Consider the following 18,224-nt stretch of genomic DNA (forward strand, 5'->3'; position numbering starts at 1 on the left):
GGGCATGACTGTTTTCCTGTATGGCTCCGTTCAGTCGGATAAAGTTTTCTGTGCTCACCTACTGTTTCTCACTGATAAAGTTGGGCACAAGCAAATGCAAGATTCATGGTATATTCAACTTGTTTTCTGATTTTTCAGTCACATTGGAACAGATTTTTCAAGGATTACAGCAGAACTGACAGTGCTGTGTCTCAGAAGAAAGTCCATTGGGGCGGAAAGAGGGAGGAATTTGTCAGCTCTTCTGTTTTGTGCCTCTTGCTGGGGTCACAGATCCCCCCACCAGCACTACCTTACCTTCACATTCAGGAGCCAGAGCTCTTGGGTCAGTCAGGTAGAACCTGAGTGCAGAAGCTGCAGCAGCTCCCGCATGTATCGTGGGCGTCCGCTGGCCATGGAAGCCTGGTCTTCACCGAGGAGAAGGGGTGATGGAGGAAACTGGTAGAATCAGGAACATGTGGTGGAAATGCAGGGTGCAGTGGGCCAAGCAGACCTGTGGGAGCATGTGCGCCCGATCCAGACCTGCCTTTTCAGGAGCCTTACACATCCAGCTTCCAGTCCTTCAGAATTCTACTTAAGGACACCCCTTCAGAAGATGGAGGCAAGCGCCATAAACAAGATGGTAACAACACCACAGAACTCACCTGTGGGGCTTTGGAATTTCAAAAAAATGGGAAGCCATTGGAGCCAGGGAGTGACGTGATCTGATTTACATTTTTTAGATATTGTGCTGGGTCAGTGTAAAAAGATGGATTGTTGGAGAACTAAGGTCAAAGCAGAAGGCCAGGGAAGGGGTGATGATGGCTTGGACCAGGATTAGACAAGCAGGGCTGGTGAGACACAGTCAGATCCAGGATATATTTTTCAGGAAGAGCCAACAGGAGCTGCTGATGGCTAAACCAGGTCGACTGGAAGAGCCAATTGTGGCCTGTCAGAACTTCACTGGCGAGACCTTTCTGGCTCATGGAAAAGTCACTGGATTGCAGTCAGGAGACAGGCCTGACCTCAGCTAGCAGAATGATCTTTGGCAAGTCAGTGAAAGCTTAAACTCATCAAGATGTTGGATTTGTCATCTTGTGAGGGACAAGCCAGAGGCCAGTCTGCATGCATCAGCATTTGGTTGTGATCAAAACAAACACATCCAGCAAGAGTGAAATGCGGGGAGCCATCGGGGATGGTGGACACCTTCACTCTGCCTTGTAAAGAAAAGGCCCTCTCCTAGAGCGTAGGAGTTTTGTTGGAGTTTTTGGGTGGCATGGAAAGTTCTCATCATAACAGCACTGACAATAACAAAATATTTCACAGTAGTTCTCAGTAGTGGGTTGGGTGACAGTGAGGGATCAATTTTACTTCCAAGGGGACATTGGGCAACGTCTAGAGACATCTTTTTTTGTCACAATTTGAGGCAGTGTTGCTACTGGCATCTAGTGGGTGAAGGATTTTAGCATGCACTAAGCCTTCTACACCACACAAGACAGACCCCCCATCTAAGAGTTATCTGGCCCAAAATATCAGTTCTGCCAAGGTTGAGAGACCCTTGAGAATATCATAAACATTCAACATTGGAGGAATAGGTAATTCTTTTGAAGCCTGCTGCAAAAGCCCATAGTCTATAGCCCTGGCTGTGTGGCCTAGTGGGCTCTGCTAGTGTCTACGCCTGATCCAGACCTTTCTTCCTCTATATGTTTGGGAGGCATTCATAAAGAATTGAGTACACATATATTTGGGTCAGGGTTTTGGAAAGGCTGCCAATTCAGGGAAAAAAAAGAGAAAATTATACCAAAATGCCAATACAAGTTAGGTAATATGTACTAAAAATTAGAAACAACCAGAATGCCCTTCAGTAGGTGAATGGATAAACAAACTGTGATACATCCATCCAGTGGGGTGTTATTCAGCCATAAAAAGAAATGAGCTATCAAGCCAAGAAAAGACACGGAGAAACCTTCAATGCATATTGCTAAGTGAAAGAAGCCAATCTAAAAAGGCTAGATACTGTATGATTCTAAATATATAACATTCTGGCACAGGCAAAAATATGCAGACAGTGAAAAGATCAGTGTTGCCAGGAGTTCAGGGGGAGGTATGAATAGACAGAGCACAAAAGATTTTTAGGGCAGTGAAACTGTTCTATGTGATACTGTCATGGTAGATACAGGACACTATGCATCTGTTAAAACCCGTAGAACTGGACAGCACAGGGGTGAACGCTCATGTAAACCATGGACTTAAGTTAATAATAATGTATTCATATTGGTTCATCACTTGTAACAAACGTACCCCACCATGCCAGATATTCATAATAAAGGAAACCAGGAAAAGAAGGGGAGAGGAATTATATGGAACCCTTCTGTAATTCCTGTCTATTTTTTTCTGTAGACCTAAAACCACTCCAAAAATCAAAGTGTATTAATTTTTGTTTAAAGTTAAGCAATGTGATATAACAGAATTAACAAAATTATTGCAATCATAATAGCGAACACTTAACTGAGTACTTCCAAAGAGACAAACACATAATAGAAATTATTGTTGGAGAGGATATAACAGAAGAACTAAGAGGAAGGAACAGCTCTTCCCTAATAAGCACTTCCTCAGGTCCAAGCAGACAAATATTGGAGCCTTTTGTATTTGGTCCACACCACTGCCTTACAAGCAAGGCCCTATTAGTATCTATTTTATAAGACAAGGAAATGGAGGCTCAGATAGGTTAAGTCATGTGCCCAGGATCACAGAGCATCAGAGGCAGAATTTGAATCAGATCTAATTGACTGCAGGGCTTATGTACCTGACACTGTGCTCTGCCACTGTGTGTGTGTGTGTGTGTGTGTGTGTGTGTGTGTACATGAGTGAGTTAGGAGTGTGGAAGTGGGTGTGAAGTGCATGAGTGGGAGTGTGCGGGTGTGAGCACGTGTGAGTGTGTGACACAGATGGAGATGGAGTGGTGATTCATGAGTGTGGGTGAAAAGAAGTAAACTTCAGCCGGGCGCGGTGGCTCACGCCTGTAATCTCAGCGCTTTGGGAGGCCGAGGTGGGTGGATCACTTCATGTCAGGAGTTCAAGACCAGCCTGGCCAACATGGTAAAACCCCGTCCTTCAAAAAATACAAAAAAAAAAGTAGCCGGGCGTGGTGGCAGGCGCCTGTAATCCCAGCTACTTGGGAGGCTGAGGCAAGAGAATAGCTTGAACCTGGGAGGCAGAGGTTGCAGCGAGCCGAGATTGCGCCACTGCACTCCAGCCTGGGTGACAGAGCAAGACTCCATTTCAAAAAAAGAAACATCAAAAATGAAAAAACATATATACAAGTGTATATGTACATAACATAGATATGTTGGTGTAAAGGTAAAGCGGTTTTTGCAATTACTTTTCATTGCAAAGGTGTGCTAAAAATTAGAAATAACCAAAGCAAAGAAAAGAAAATGGAAAACTGGAGGTAGCAGAAGGAGCCCCCGGAAAACGGCAAGGAGCTGTGTAGCCTGGAGCTGCCTGGAATTGCAGGCCTGGGCCTTGGGCTGAGAAAGATTTTTCCAGGTGGTCCCTGTCTTGCTTCTCCCACCCTCGCGCCGCACCCCGCCCCCCACCCCCATGTCTGAGTCTCTTCCTGTTGGTGTTGCCACCCTCTGCCGCGCTAGCCGGCCAGGGCTCATCAGGGGACAGTGTGCAGCAGTGACCCAGGCTGACCAGTGTTTGCATTGGGCTCTGGCCAGTCCAAGAGCTGTACTGCAGCCGGCCTCCTGCCGTGGGTGGTCCTGGATTACTTCTCTCACCCCAGCTTGTTCCGAGGGTTCCAAGCCACACAGCAGGAGCCCCCTCTCCACCCCTTCTCCAGGGGTATTCCCTTTTTAAAAAGGACTAAGAGGACCAGGCAGCAGTCATCTCATTCTTCAGTGGGGCCAAGCAACTCGGGATCCACAGAGCTGCCTCTGCCTCTGAAACTGCAGGCAGAGCCTGCGGAGTTCAGAGTCCAGAAACACAGAAACGGCCCTTTTCTTGATTTTTTTTTTTTTCTTTTTTAAAAATTATTTTAATGGACACATAATTATTGTACATATTTATGGGGCACAGAGTGATATTTCTATATGTGTATACAATATGTAAGAATCAAATCAGGGTAATTAGCATATTCATCACTTCAAACGTACATTTCTTTGTGTTAGGAACATTCAAAATCCTCTCTGCTAGCTATTCAAAAATATACAAACAATTATTGGGGTTTTTTTGTTTTTTGTTTTTTTGTTTTTTTGGTGATGGAGTTTCGCTCCTGTTGCCCAGGGTGGAGTGCAGTGGTGCGATCTCGGCTCACTGTAACCTCCGCCTCCCGGGTTCAAAACGATTCTTCTGCCTCAGTCTCCTGAGTAGCTGGGATTACAGGTATACGCTACCATGTCTGGCTAATTTTTGTATTTTTAATAGAGACAAGGTTTCACCCTGTTAGTCAGTCTGGTCTCGAACTCCTGACCTCAGGTAATCTGCCTTCCTCGGCCTCCCGAAGTTCTGGGATTATAGGCGTGAGCCGCCGCTCCCAGCCACAAACAATTATTGTTAATGGTAATCACTCTACAGTGCTATAGAACACTAGAACTTAGTCCTCCTATCTAGCTATGATTTTGTCTCCATTTACCAGCCTCTCCCTATCCCCTCTTTTCTACCCTTCCCAACCTATAGTAACCACTATTCTACTCTCTACTTGTATGAGATCAACTTTATTAGCTCCCACATATGAACAAAAACATGCAGTATTTATCTTTCTGTGTCTGACTTATTTCACTTAACGTAATGTTCCCAGTTTCATCCATGTTGCTGCAAATGACAAGATTTCATTCTTTTTCATGACTGAATAGTATTTTTGAGACACATTTTTTTCTTTATCTGTTGATGGACATTTACTTTGATTTCATATCTCAGCTATTGTGAATAGTGTTGCAATAAACAGGGGAGTGCAGGTGTCTCTTCAACATACTGATTTTGTTTCCTTTGGATATATACCCAGTAGTGGGATTGCTAGATTATATGGTAGTTCTATTTTTAGCTTTTTGAGGAACTTCTATACTATTTTCCATAGAGGCTGTACTAATTTACATTCCTACCAACAGTGTACAAGTGTTCCCATTTCCCTGCATCCTCACCAGCATTTGTTATTTTTTGTCTTTTTGATAATAGCCATTCTAACTAGGGTGAGATGATATCTCATTATGGTTTCGATTTGCATTTCCCTAACGATTCATGATGTTGAGCATTTTTTCCATCTACTTCTTGGCCATATGAATATCTTCTTTTGTGAAATGTTGATTCAGATCAACTGCCCATTTTTTAATTGGATTTTTATTTTTTGCTGTTGAATTTCTTGTATATGCTGAATATTAATCCCTTGTTGGATGAATAGTTTGCAAACATAGTTGACCCTTGAACAACATGGGTTTGAACTGTGTGGGTCTACCTATTCACGGATTTTTCTTTCAACCAAATAAAAACAGAAAATACAGTATTCATAGGATGCAAAACCTGCATATTCCAAGAGCCAACTTTTCATATAGTGGGTTCCTCAGGACTGATTGCAGGACTCAAATATATGCAGATTTTGGTATAGGTGATGGAGGTTGGGGGATGGGGGTATCCTGGAATCAATCACCTGCATATACCATGAGAGGACTATATTTTCTCCCATTCTGAAGGCTGTCACTTCACTCTGATGGTTTCCTTCACTATGCAGAAACTTTTTAGTTTGACATAATCCTGCTTGTCTATTTTTGCTTTTGTTGTCTGTGTTTTTGAGGTCTTATCCATAAACTTTTTGGCTAGACCAATCCTGAAACATTTCTCCTCTGATTTTTTCTAGTAGTTTTATAGTTTGGGGTCTTCCATTTATATCTTAAATCCACTTTGAGTTGATTTTTATATATGGTGAGAGATAGGGATCTAGTTTCATTCTTCTGTGCATGGATATTCAGTTTTCCCAGCACCATTTATTGAAGAGACTATCCTTTTCCTGATGTATGTTCTTGGTGCCTTTGTCAAAAATAAGCTGGCTATAAATACATGGATTTATTTCTGGGTTCTGTATTCTGTTTCATTGGTCTATATGTCTTTTATAATGCCCATACCATACTGTTTTGTTTACTATAGCTTTGTGGCATGTTTTGAAGTCAAGTAGTGTGGTATCTCCAGTTTTGTTCTTTTTGCTTTAGGATTGCTTTTGCTACATGGGGTCTTTTGTGATTCCATATGAATTTTAGGATTTTTTTCTATTTCTGTGAAGAATGTCATTGGTATTTTGAAAGAGGTTGGATTGAATCTGTAGATGTCTTTATATAGTATGGTCATTTTAACAATACTAATTCTTCTAATCCATGAATATGAAATCTCTTTCCTTTGTTGTGTATGTCTTCTTCAATTTCTTTCATTAGTGTTCTGTCGTTTTCATTGTACAGATCTTTCACATCCTTGGTTAAATTTATTCCTAGGTATTTTATTCTTGTAGCTATTGTAAATGGAATTGCTTTCTTGAGTTCTTTTTCAGCTAGTTCATTATTGGTATATAGAAACACTACTTTTTATTGTATATGTTGATTTTGCATCCTTCAACTTTACTAAATTCATTTGTCGTTTCTAAGAGTTTTTTAGTGGAACCTAGATTTTCTATATGATAAGATCATGTCATCTTCAAACACTGATGATTTTACTTCCTCCTTTCCCATATGCAAATCATATCCTTGTATTTTGTTGAGGATTTTTGCATCCATGTTCACCAGGGATATTGGCCTGTAGTTTTCTTGTTGTTGTATCCTTGTCTGGTTTTGGTATCAGGGTAATGCTGGCTTCATAGAATGAGTTTAGAAGAATTCTCTCTGCTTTAATTTTTTGGACTAGTTTGAGAAGAATTGGTGTTAGTTCTTCTTTAACAGTTTTGTAGAATTCAGCAATGAAACCACCTGGTCCTAGGCTTTTCTTTGTTGGGAGACTTTTTATTTTTGATTTAATCTTCATTATTGATCTATTCAAGTTTTCTATTTCTTCCTGGTTCAATCTTGGTAGATTGTGTGTGTGTGTGTGTGTGTGTAGTGTCTTTTAGTTAGTCTAGCTAATGGTTTGTTGATTTTGTTTACCTTTGCAAAAAGCCAGCTTTTCATCTTTTGTATTATTTTCTAATCTCTGTTTTGTTTATTTCTGCTCTGATCTTTATTATTTCTTCTCTTCTACTAATTTTGGGTTTGATTTATTCTTGATTTTCTAGATCCTTGAGGTGTATCATTAGATTGTTTATTTGAAATTGTTCTACTTTTTAGATGTAGGTGTTTATTGCTGTAAACTTCCCTCCTAGTACTGCTTTTGCTGTATCCCATAAGTTTTGGTATGTTGTGTTTATGTTTTCATTTGGCTCAAGAAATGTGTCAATTTCTTTCTTAACCTCTTCATTGAACCAGTGGTCATTTAGGAACATGTAGTTTAATTTCTATGTATTTGTTCAGTTTCCAAAGTTTTTGTGGTTGATTTCTAGTTTTATTCCATTGTGGTGTGAGAACATACTTGATATGATTTTGATTTTTAAACTTATTGAGACTTGTTTTGTGGCCTAATATATGGTCTATCCTGGAGAATGTTCCATGTGCTAATGAAAAGAAAGTGTATTCTGCAGCTGTTGGATGAAATGTTCTGTAAATGTCCGCTAGGTCTATTTAGTCTTTAGCGTAGTTTAAATAGGATGCTGGCTTGGTGATTTTCTGCCTAGATGATCTGTCCAATGCTGACAGTGTGGTGTTGCAGTCCTCAGCTATTATTATATTGGGGTCTCTTTCTCTCCATTTAGGTCTAGCAATGTTTGCTTTTTATATCCTGGTGTTCCTGTGCTGGGTGCATATATATTTACAATCATTGTATCACTTTGCTGAATTGATCCCTTTATCACTATATAATGACCTTCTTTGTCTCTTTTTATGCTTTTTGGCTTAAAGTCTATTTTATCTAATATAAGTATAGCTACTGCTGCTTCTTTCGGATTCTGTTTGCATGGAATATCTTTTTTTTTTTTTTTTTAGTTTTCTGTTTGTCTTTATTTTTTTTTATTATTATACTTTAAGTTTTAGGGTACATGTGCACAATGTGCAGGTTTGTTACATATGTATACATGTGCCATGATGGTGTGCTGCACCCATTAACTTGTCATTTAGCATTAGGTTTATCTCCTAATGCTATCCCTCCCCCCTCCCCCCACCCCACAACAGGCCCCAGTGTGTGATGTTCCCCTTCCTGTGTCCATGTGTTCTCATTGTTCAATTCCCACCTATGAGTGAGAACATGCAGTGTTTGGTTTTTTGTCCTTGCGATAGTTTGCTGAGAATGATGGTTTCCAGCTTCATCGATGTCCCTACAAAGGACATGAACTCATCATTTTTTATGGCTGCTTAGTATTCCATGGTGTATATGTGCCACATTTTCTTAATCCAGTCTATCATTGATGGACATTTGGGTTGGTTCCAAGTCTTTGCTATTGTGAATAGTGCCGCAATAAACATACGTGTGCATGTGTCTTTATAGCAGCATGATTTATAGTCCTTTGGGTGTATACCCAGTAATGGGATGACTGGGTCAAATGGTATTTCTAATTCTAGATCCCTGAGGAATTGCCACACCGACTTCCACAATGGTTGAACTAGTTTACAGTCCCACCAACAGTGTAAAAGTGTTCCTATTTCTCCACATCCTCTCCAGCACCTGTTGTTTCCTGACTTTTTAATGATCGCCATTCTAACTGGTGTGAGATGGTATCTCATTGTGGTTTTGATTTGCATTTCTCTGGTGGCCAGTGAACATGGAGTATCTTTTTCTAGTCCTTTATTTTCTGTCTGTGTGTGTCTTTACAAAGTAAGTGAGTTTCTTATAGGCAGCATATAGTTGGGTCTTCTGTTTAACTCATTAAGCCAGTGTATTTTTTAATTGGAAATTTTAATTCATTTACATTCAAGGTTATTATTGATAAGTGAAGTCTGACTCCCATCATTTTGTTAAATGTTTTCTTGTTGTTTTGTAAGTTCTTTGTTCCTTTCTTCCTCTCTTATTGTTTATCTTTGTGGTTTTGTAGTTTAACGTTTGATTCCTTTCTCTTTCTCATTTGTGTATCTGCTTTACCAGTGAGTTTTATACTTTTGTGTGTTTTCATCATGGTAGTCAATCAACCTTTTGCTTCTAGATGTAGGACTCCATTAAGCATGTCTTTTTTTTTTTTTTTTTTTTTTTTTGAGACAGAGTCTTGTACTGTCACCTGGGCTGGAGTGCAAAGGCACAATCTTGGCTCACTGCAACCTCTGCCTCCCAGGTTCATGTGATTCTCCTGCCTCAGCCTCCCGAGTAGCTGGGATTACAGGTGCACACCACCACACTTGGCTAATTTTTTGTATTTTTAGTAGAGATGGGGTTTCACTATGTTGGCCAGACTGGTATCAAACTTCTGACCTCATGATCTACCTGCCTTAGCCTCCCAAAGTGCTGGGATTACAGGCATGAGCCACCATGCCCAGCCCAAGCATGTCTTATAAGGCCAGTCTAGTGATGATGATTTCCCTCATTTTTTGCTTATCTGGGGAAAACTTTATTTCTCCTTTATTTCTGAAGGATAGCTTTGCTGGCTATGATATTCTTGAGTAGTTGGTTTTTGTTTTGTTTTTTTTCTTTCAGCACTTTGATTACATAATCTTATTCTCTCCTGCTCTGTGAGGTTTTGGCTGAAAAATATGGTGTTAGTCTAATGCAAATTCTCTTATATGTGAGTTGATGCTTTTTTATAATTGTCTTTGACATTTGACAGTTTGACTATAGTGTGCCTCTGAAAGTACCTGTTAGGCTGAATGTACTAGAGAACCTTTGAAATTCCTAGATCTGGATGTCTAAATCTCTCCTAAGACCTGAGAAGTTTTCAGCTATTATTTCATTAAATGGGTTTTCTGTGCCATTTTCCATCTCTTCTCCCTCTGGAACCCTATACTGTGAATATTTCACTTTATAGTATCCTATAGGCCCTGTAGGCTTTTTTCACACTTTTTTTATTCTTTATTTTTTAAAAAAACAAAAAGTTTGACTGGGTTATTTCAAAGACCTGTTTTAAGTTTAGAAATTCTTTTTTCTACTTGATCTAGTCTGTTGTTGAGGCTCTCAGTTGTAATTTTTACTTTCTTCATTGAATCCTTTAGCCCCAAGATTTCTGTTTGGCTCTTTTTATATCTCTTTGTTGACTTTTTCATTGAGATCATGAATTATTTTCCTGATTTCACTGAATCATCTATCTGTATTCTTTGTATCTTGCTGAGTTTCTTTAAGATCATTATTTTGTATTTCTCTTCAGACATTTTGTAGATTTTCTCTTCTTTGAGATCTGTTACTGGAAAATTATTGTTTTCCTTTAAAGGTGTTGTGTTTCCTTGTTTTTTCTTATTTCTGTGTCCCTATATTGATATCTGTGCATCTGGTGGGACAGCTGCCTCTTCCAATTTTATATTCATAGGCAAAAACTTTTTCCTGTAGATGTGTCCTATAGCATTGGTTGAGTAGGTGCTTTGGCCTTGGTGGTAGTTGGATGCAGCAGTGTAGTCTCCATGTGATTTCTTTGGCTGTAATCAATGTTAAGAAGTGCCTACAAATGCTTCAGTGGCCTAGACTGCAGGTTTTTGTGGAGACAGTGGCATGGCCCTTCTGGGGGCAGGGGATGCCAGGCAGGCTGATTCTTGGGCTGTGGGGGTTATGCAGTAGGTGCAAGGCAATGCCAGTTGAGAAGGGAGGACACTGGCCTTTTCTCCTTTGAAGGTGCTAGAATAAATTACCCTGTATCACCCAGTTTCCCTAGGGCTTCTGGCCAGGTCACTATGTATGAAACCATGAAATAAAGATCCAGCTGCCCTGCCTGACATTTTCACATCCTTTATAAGGTGATGCCATGCATGGAAAAGAAGGTAGCCATTCATCTCTCTCTTTAGCCATTTTTCTGATTCTGCTTTGTCATTTTAAAAAATCCATCTTATGAGTTCATGTCCTTTGTAGGGACATGGATGAAGCTGGAAACCATCATTCTCAGCAAACTGTCACAAGGACAAAAAAACCAAACACCGCATGTTCTCACTCATAGGGTGGGAATTGAACAATGAGAACACATGGACACAGGAAAGGGAACATCATACACCGGGGCCTGTTAAGGAGTGGGGGGAGGGGGGAGGGATAGCATTAGGAGATATACCTAATGTTAAATGACGAGTTAATGGGTGCAGCACACCAACATGGCACATGTATATATATGTAACAAACCTGTACGTTGTGCACATGTACCCTAAAACTTAAAGTACAATAAAAAATAAAAAATAAAAAAATCCATCTTAGTATCTTGACCCCCACCCTTCACCCACTCACAGAGAAGCCCACATGAGGACACAGGTTATGTCTTGGACATCTCTGTCCCCCTCAGTGTCTGGTATAGTGACTGACACACAGCATGTTCTCAAGAAATGTTTGAATCACAGTACATTGAATCAGTAACAGTCTGACTGACCCCCAGGCAGAAAATTCAGAGAGGCATTTTTTCTCTCTATTCCAGATTTCAGCTGTAGCCTCTTGTAATTCTCATATTGTTTTTCAATCACCAGAATTGATTTCCCTCATCCCTCTCCCCAGGGTCATCTCCAGTGAACTGTATTAAATTGCAATTAATGTTGACATTTGTTTTCCTCTTGCTCTCTCCCTTCTTTAAAGGGGGCACACGGGTGGTAGAAAATTGAAGAGCCAATAGTAATCACATCACAGGGGAGGTGTGAGCATGGGCAAGGGCATTTGCAATTAAATTAGGTGACACTTTTGCCAGTGGAGAAATGCACTTTCTGAGAAAGGAACACCAAGTGGGTGTTACTGGCTTAAGGCAAGCTGGCTTCTCTTCAGATGAGCTGCCAGAAGATGCTACTGCATGGCACAGGAAGAATGTGTGACCACTAGGATTATTTCCAGCATAATTGGCTTTGCATGGCTGAAGTTTTAGCAATCAATTTCTATAAGCCCTTTTGAAATTGTAATTCATAAACAAGTCTGTGTGCTCTCACCCTGTGGCACTTTTTTCTGCTCTTTTTGTTGTTTCATTGTTCTTCTCACTGCTACCTAGCTAGCATCCTGGTGTCACGGAAGTGGACCAGATATTTTCACACCCGTTATATTCTAGATGCTGTGTTAAGATGCAGGACAACAAGGTAGATGTCATCCTTGCTCTTTAGACATCTGCAGTCTAAGACCCAGGCAATTTGGATATGGTGTGGGGGGAAAAAAAAAAAGCTCTCGCCAAGATAAGCATAGAAGAGAGGCGTATTCTGCTATTGGACCATCAGAACCATGCAAAAAATCTCCCATTAGATTCTAATAGCCCCAGCCCTCCCACCTGCCAACCCAGACCCTTCCCAAAGAATAAGCTTTATTAAGAGTTTCAATCAGCTCACTCTTATTTTTTTCTTTCTTGCAATCAGTGATTCATCAGCCTGTAATTCATTAGGATTACCATTATTGTTGATAATAGCGCAGCTGGGCACTCTGTCTCAGCTAGGAGCTCTCTGCTGACAGGAGGGGCTGATGGCAAATGCAGAGGTGGGGAGTCCATCCTGCCTGAAGCTGGAATGCCTCAGAGGTGGAGGACTAAAAGAGGCCAAAGGACCCAACAGTCTAGATCCAAAGTCCCAAGTCCCATCGCTCTTCTGTTCTCCCTGGGCTGACTCTAGACCTTCCTATAGTTCCTTACTAGGACTCTTTTTTTTTTTTTTTTCTTAAGGGCATATTGTTTTTAAAAGGGATGAGCTCTTCTCTAAGAATTATTTTACTCCCTGCCCTCTTCTCCAGTTTGCTCCTGCAGAAAAACGAGCAAAGCAATACGTATTTCATGGGATTCTTGGGATGATGCAACAGGATAATGAACATAAAAGCCTATGACACAATGATGGCGGTAACTGGCATTTTTGAGCATCAGTTCTATGTTATGCATTGTGTATACCATATCTTATAAAATCTCTACAGAAACAGTGTGAAGTAATTTTCATTTATTCTTAAAAATATATTTATTGAGCATCTATTACATGCTCAATATGATGCAACATGCTAAGGCTCCAGCCATGAGCAAAACAATTTTTCTCCTGACAAGGAACTTACATACTAGAAGCTGCTGTTACACCATTCAGTAGACTAGGATACCAGGGTTCAGACACATTAAGTCACATAGCCACCTGTCTGGCTCTGAAGCCAGTCCCTGCTCTGCTGCCCTCTACCTCCCTGTGTTCCTGGTCTAAGCCCAGTACTAGGTAGGAAGGGAGCTTTGTAAATGTCTGAAGCTTTCTCAGCCCTTGCTTGGTTGTGCTTAAACTTGGATATATGTCATCAGGGAAAGAACAGTGTCTGGGAATTAGAGGAGAAATGTAAATGATGTGTCCAAACTCGGAAAAGTTGTTTAACTTTCAACAGCCTTAGTTCCTGTGACTGTGAAATGGGGATAAATATACTATTAATACTTAAGGTTATGATGGATTTCCAGATACCTAGGGTATGGGAATGCACTTTAGAAACTGATGTCCTGAGCCTGAATGAGTTTTTCCTTGGCAACTTGATAGACCCTTGGTGTCTTGGGAACCTGCTCAAATAGAAGCCTGGGCTTCCCCTGGCACTGAGCACTGGAGTCACTTCCAGATCATGAGAGGCAAAACAGCATGGTAGCTATGAACCATGTTAAAATTCCAGTGTCTCACTTACTAGTTATGTTACTAACCTCACTGTGCCTCAGTTTTGTCACCTATTAAATGCAAAGAAAAATAGTACTTACCTCATAGGGTTACCAGAATGAAGTGATCTTTGGGGGATAACAGTAACCACCATGAGTCAGTGCTTTTGAGCACCATAGTTTCATTCTTAAGTTTCATTCAAAACCCTACAATTCTAAGACATCACTGATGATTACATTTTTTTTGGTATGAAAGTCAAGTCTAATTGTTTCTGGAGAACATTGTGTCCCACTGTTTGGTTTTGGATTTATCGCTTGCAGACTGAGAGGTTTTTGTTTTGTCTGTTTATTTTCTTAATGTAGTGTTTAGAAATTTAATGGAGCAATTTAGTTTCCATTTACTGAAGTAGATTATCAAAGGAAACACGAACACTAAACACTAAAGGCTAGGTTAGCATCCCAGAGTATTGCCTCACATATGATGTGATTTTTCATGTTTTCCTGACAAAAAAAAAAGAATGAGAGTTTCTATTTCCTTAAGCTGGTTCATGGCAATGCCTCTTGCCTCATGCCCAGTCAACTCTCTGGATAACTAAATGGTTGGAAGTGGAGCTAAGAGGGTCACACGGGGACAAATCCCCACCCGGCATGTCAGGACAGCTTTGTTCTTCTTGCCAGATGTGGTGGCCTAGATCACTGAAAGCCCATATTTTTGACTTAGAGGCCTCAAGCAGTGTTGTTCAACTGGGAAACCAAAATTCATGAAGAGAAATCATGGTGGTCCGCTCCGTTCAAGTGAATGAAACACTTCAGGACATTAAAACGGAAACCAGCAAGGTATGCTGACTGATTTGTCCACACCGTGAAAATAAGCCATTTATTCAGATCTCCACACATGTGACAATCCTTGCCTAGGTGCCTTGTAGTTTTTACAAAAAACCCATCTTACAGATGAGGAAACTTAACCTCATAGAGGTGAAGTGACTTGCCCAAGGTCACACAGCTATGAAGCTATTGAGTGGGGTCTTCTTTTTTCCAAAGCTCTTGTCATTTTGTTAAATCACCAGAAAGAAATTGGGGATGAGGAAAGGTAGAAAAAGCCTCAGGGAAAGTTGATGGTGATGATGGTGGTAGAGGTGGTGGTGGTGCAATTCATCAGTGGGAAATTGCTGTTCATCCTGATAGTGGTGGTATCATTAACTATCCATTTTCAGAAAAGGATCCAACAACCACTTAATAGGTACATATTCAACTTTGTTTAAAGAGATGAAAAAAAGGAGTGAAGTTTGCAGGCCTGAATTTGCAAAGTCAGAGACATAACTAAACCTAGTTCCCCCACTTCTAATTGTCTTCCCGTCTCCCCCTCATCCATCACAAGCTCCACATTGTAGGATTATTTTGCTTCAAGTCCAGATAGGAGCTAGTGATCCTACTATGTCTCGGCCACAGAAAAACACTAGCAGCTGCTACTTATTAAGCACTCTTTGTGACCAGCATTGCTCTAAGCACTTACCTGTGTTAACTCATTAAAGCTTCACAATAATCTTCTGAGATAGATCCCATTATCATAACCATTTAATAGATAGGGAAACTGAGGTGCAGAGAGGCTAAGCCAGTTGCTGAGGTCACTCTGCTGGAGAGTGGCGTGCTGGGGTGCATGCCAGGCAGGCCAGCCCCCAAGTCTGCCCTTCCCCACTTCACCTTTGGGCTCCTGCTCTTATTCAGCAGAACGCACTCCCGGCCTTGTTCTTCTGGTTGTAGCAGTGGTTTTACACAGACTTGCCCAATACTCACTCACTGGAGCTTCTCACAATTTTTAGAAGTCCTGGTGTCTAGGGTTAGGGATTCAGTCAACAGCCATGGAACACCTATGCAGCAAATGTGTATTAAATCTCTCCTGGCCCAAGGCACTGAGCTGGACACTGTAAATCCAAGTCCTCATACAGGTACTTGTGAAATTCCAAGTTTCCTGAGGGCTGGAATGCATTTTCTATTTTTTTTCTAATCTCCCTCCTCAGAGCTACAACCCCCTGTAACTCCTACAAAGATCCTCTTACACCCTCTCTAGCTCTCCCACTTAATTTTTCTTCACAGCACTAGGAACATTTCCTCTCCCAGACATGTATTTTATCTGCCTTTCTTCCCCACTCCTACTCAGTCAGAGCCGGGCTTTGTTCTCATTACAGAGCCTGCGTGGCTCATAGTAGGTGCTCAGTAAATGCATATTAGTGGTCGAAGCTCAGACCTCATATTATCTTTTCAGTTGGAGCCAAATGGGATTGATTTACAATTGCACAAAAAGAGAAATGTTTTAAATAACAAGCCCTTTGAGGCAATAGAAAAAGGTGTATCCATTTATGGCTACACTCAAAACACCCCCTTTCCCAGATCTTTACCCCAAAGAGAAATGCCATCATGAGTTTTTTGCTGCATTTGTCTTACCTGAGTCTAAGGGTATTGTGTCTTACCCTCCTCCTAACCCAATTCCACAGTCACACCTCACATCCCACTTGCTGATCTCCTGTCTTACATGGAAAATCAATGTATTTCAAGTAGGAAACAACTAATACAGAGAGGTTTCACCTGAGGTGGAAATTATGCAGGCAGCTCAATGCAAATTGGAGGGAAAAGCCAAAAATAAAGTGGTGTTAGCTAATACAAGCATGCTCATAATCTCATGCTACTGCTTTCCTCACTGGGTTTGTAGCAAGGTGGGCTGTGTGCAGAGCCCAGTTAAAACTCACATTATGTTGAGTTTAGGCATTTTGGGAAAGGATGTAAATGGAAAGATGAACTGCTCACATTTATCCTGATTTTTAGCAGAGGCATTAATTTTTTTGTAGCTTTCATTGTATCACGCTTCTCCCTCTATTAATACTCCCCATCCCCAACCTATACAGGGCGCCCTGGGAACAGGAGGATGATAATGATGGCTTAGTCCATTTTGTGTTGCTGTAAAGGAATATCTGAGGTTAGGTAATTTATAAAGAAAAGAGGTTTATTTGCTCACAGTTCTGCAGGCTGTACAAGAAGCGTGGTGCCAGCATCTGCTTCTGGTGAGGACCTCAGGCTACTTACACTCATGGCGAAGGCCAAGGGAAGACTCATGTGGGCAGAGATCACATGGCAAGGGAGAAAGCAAGAGAGGCAGGGAGATGCCAGGTTCTGTTTAACAACCAGCTTTTTGAGAATTAATAGGGTGAGACTCACCCACGAGGGAGGACATTAATCTGTTTATGAAAGATCTGCCCCCATGACCCAAACACCTCCCCCTAGGCCCCTCCTCCAGCTCCAGGGATCAGATTTCAACATGAGATTTGGAGGGGTCAAATATCTAAACCATAGCAAATGGAAACCAGTTTCTAGTTGCAGTGATTTCTGCTTCTCACACATGGGTTCTGATATCTGAGGCTCAGTGACATTCAATATACATTGGCCCTTAATTTTGTCCTGGTGCTAGATGTAATCCCAAAGTTCATAAATGGGAGTTGGTGGGGCTGTCAATGAGGTCACATGGTATCACTGAGTATGCTCAAGCATGTGAGCATTTGCTAACTATATTATTCCTCCTCCAGGAAGCAGCAGGATTGCCATCCATTCCTGAACAGAAGCTCTGAGATTCAAATGCAGAGCCATGTATGTCTGCCTTACAGAACTTGCACTTACCCTTAGTAGCACTCTCCTGGCACACTGCAGTTGCTTTGCCATAATATACTGCTTCCCATGTGTTGCATGTCAATTTTGTGTGGCATGGGCAGATACTTTTTATTCTCATGGTAATATATTCTCAGGAGTATGAAGAAGAAATATAATTAGCTGATACCTAATAAATACAACTATGATTTATTGGGTATTGTTGCTTAGAAATATGTTAGAATTTACAAAGTGATTTGATTTTTTTAAATTATTAAGCAGAGAGTAATACACATGGTATTTGTCTAGAGCGCAACTCATAATGGTGCTGTATAAATGATGGAAGTTGAAGAAATCATGCTAGAATGTGAGAATTTTTAGTTAACTTTTTAAAAACCACTATGCATATGGTCTGTCTACCACTACCCAACCTACCTCCCCTACTTCTGGAAGAAAATGTCAGTGTGCATCTGGATCACCTGGGGGTGTCCTAAAAATGCAGATCCCTCCTACTCTCCCCAAGAGAATCTGCTTCAGTGGTTTTGAGGGGAGGCCCAGAAATCTGCATTTTAATAAGCTCCCAAGCTGGGTTTCTAGGAGGAGGTTCTAAGACCTTACTTCTCAAAGCACTGTTTCAGAATGTGCTCCCAAACTAAGATGGTTCTTTGGCACAGAATGCTCACTTTCATTTTTCCCTTGGTGATCTTTGTTCTCTGGGAATCAAATCTCGTAAAACCTAATTTAATTGTTGGGCAATGCTTCCTCTTTAAAACCACTTGTACGTGCAGATCTGGGGGCTGCTTGGCCAATCCAGATCTCTCAACCTCAACATTACTGACATTTGGGGCCGGTTAGTTCTTTGTCATGATAGATTATCCTT

General features: G+C 40.9%; 1 protein-coding gene across 9 annotated transcripts in view; it reads left to right on the forward strand.

Annotated features, from left to right (window-relative positions):
* Positions 1–18,224, forward strand: part of ZHX2 (zinc fingers and homeoboxes 2) — a 197,353-nt gene that overhangs the window by 104,218 nt on the left and 74,911 nt on the right. For 2 of the 9 annotated variants that reach the window (XM_063669042.1, XM_063669044.1), the window contains one exon: positions 14,433–14,548. The exons of the other annotated variants lie outside the window; for them this stretch is intronic. The gene's annotated coding sequence lies outside the window, so the exon portion shown is untranslated. The remainder of the gene's footprint in view (positions 1–14,432; positions 14,549–18,224) is intronic. 9 annotated transcript variants of the gene reach the window in all.

This window comes from Pongo pygmaeus, chromosome 7 (genome assembly GCF_028885625.2).
Source record: "Pongo pygmaeus isolate AG05252 chromosome 7, NHGRI_mPonPyg2-v2.0_pri, whole genome shotgun sequence".
In the NCBI taxonomy this organism is placed as follows: Eukaryota; Metazoa; Chordata; class Mammalia; order Primates; family Hominidae; genus Pongo; species Pongo pygmaeus.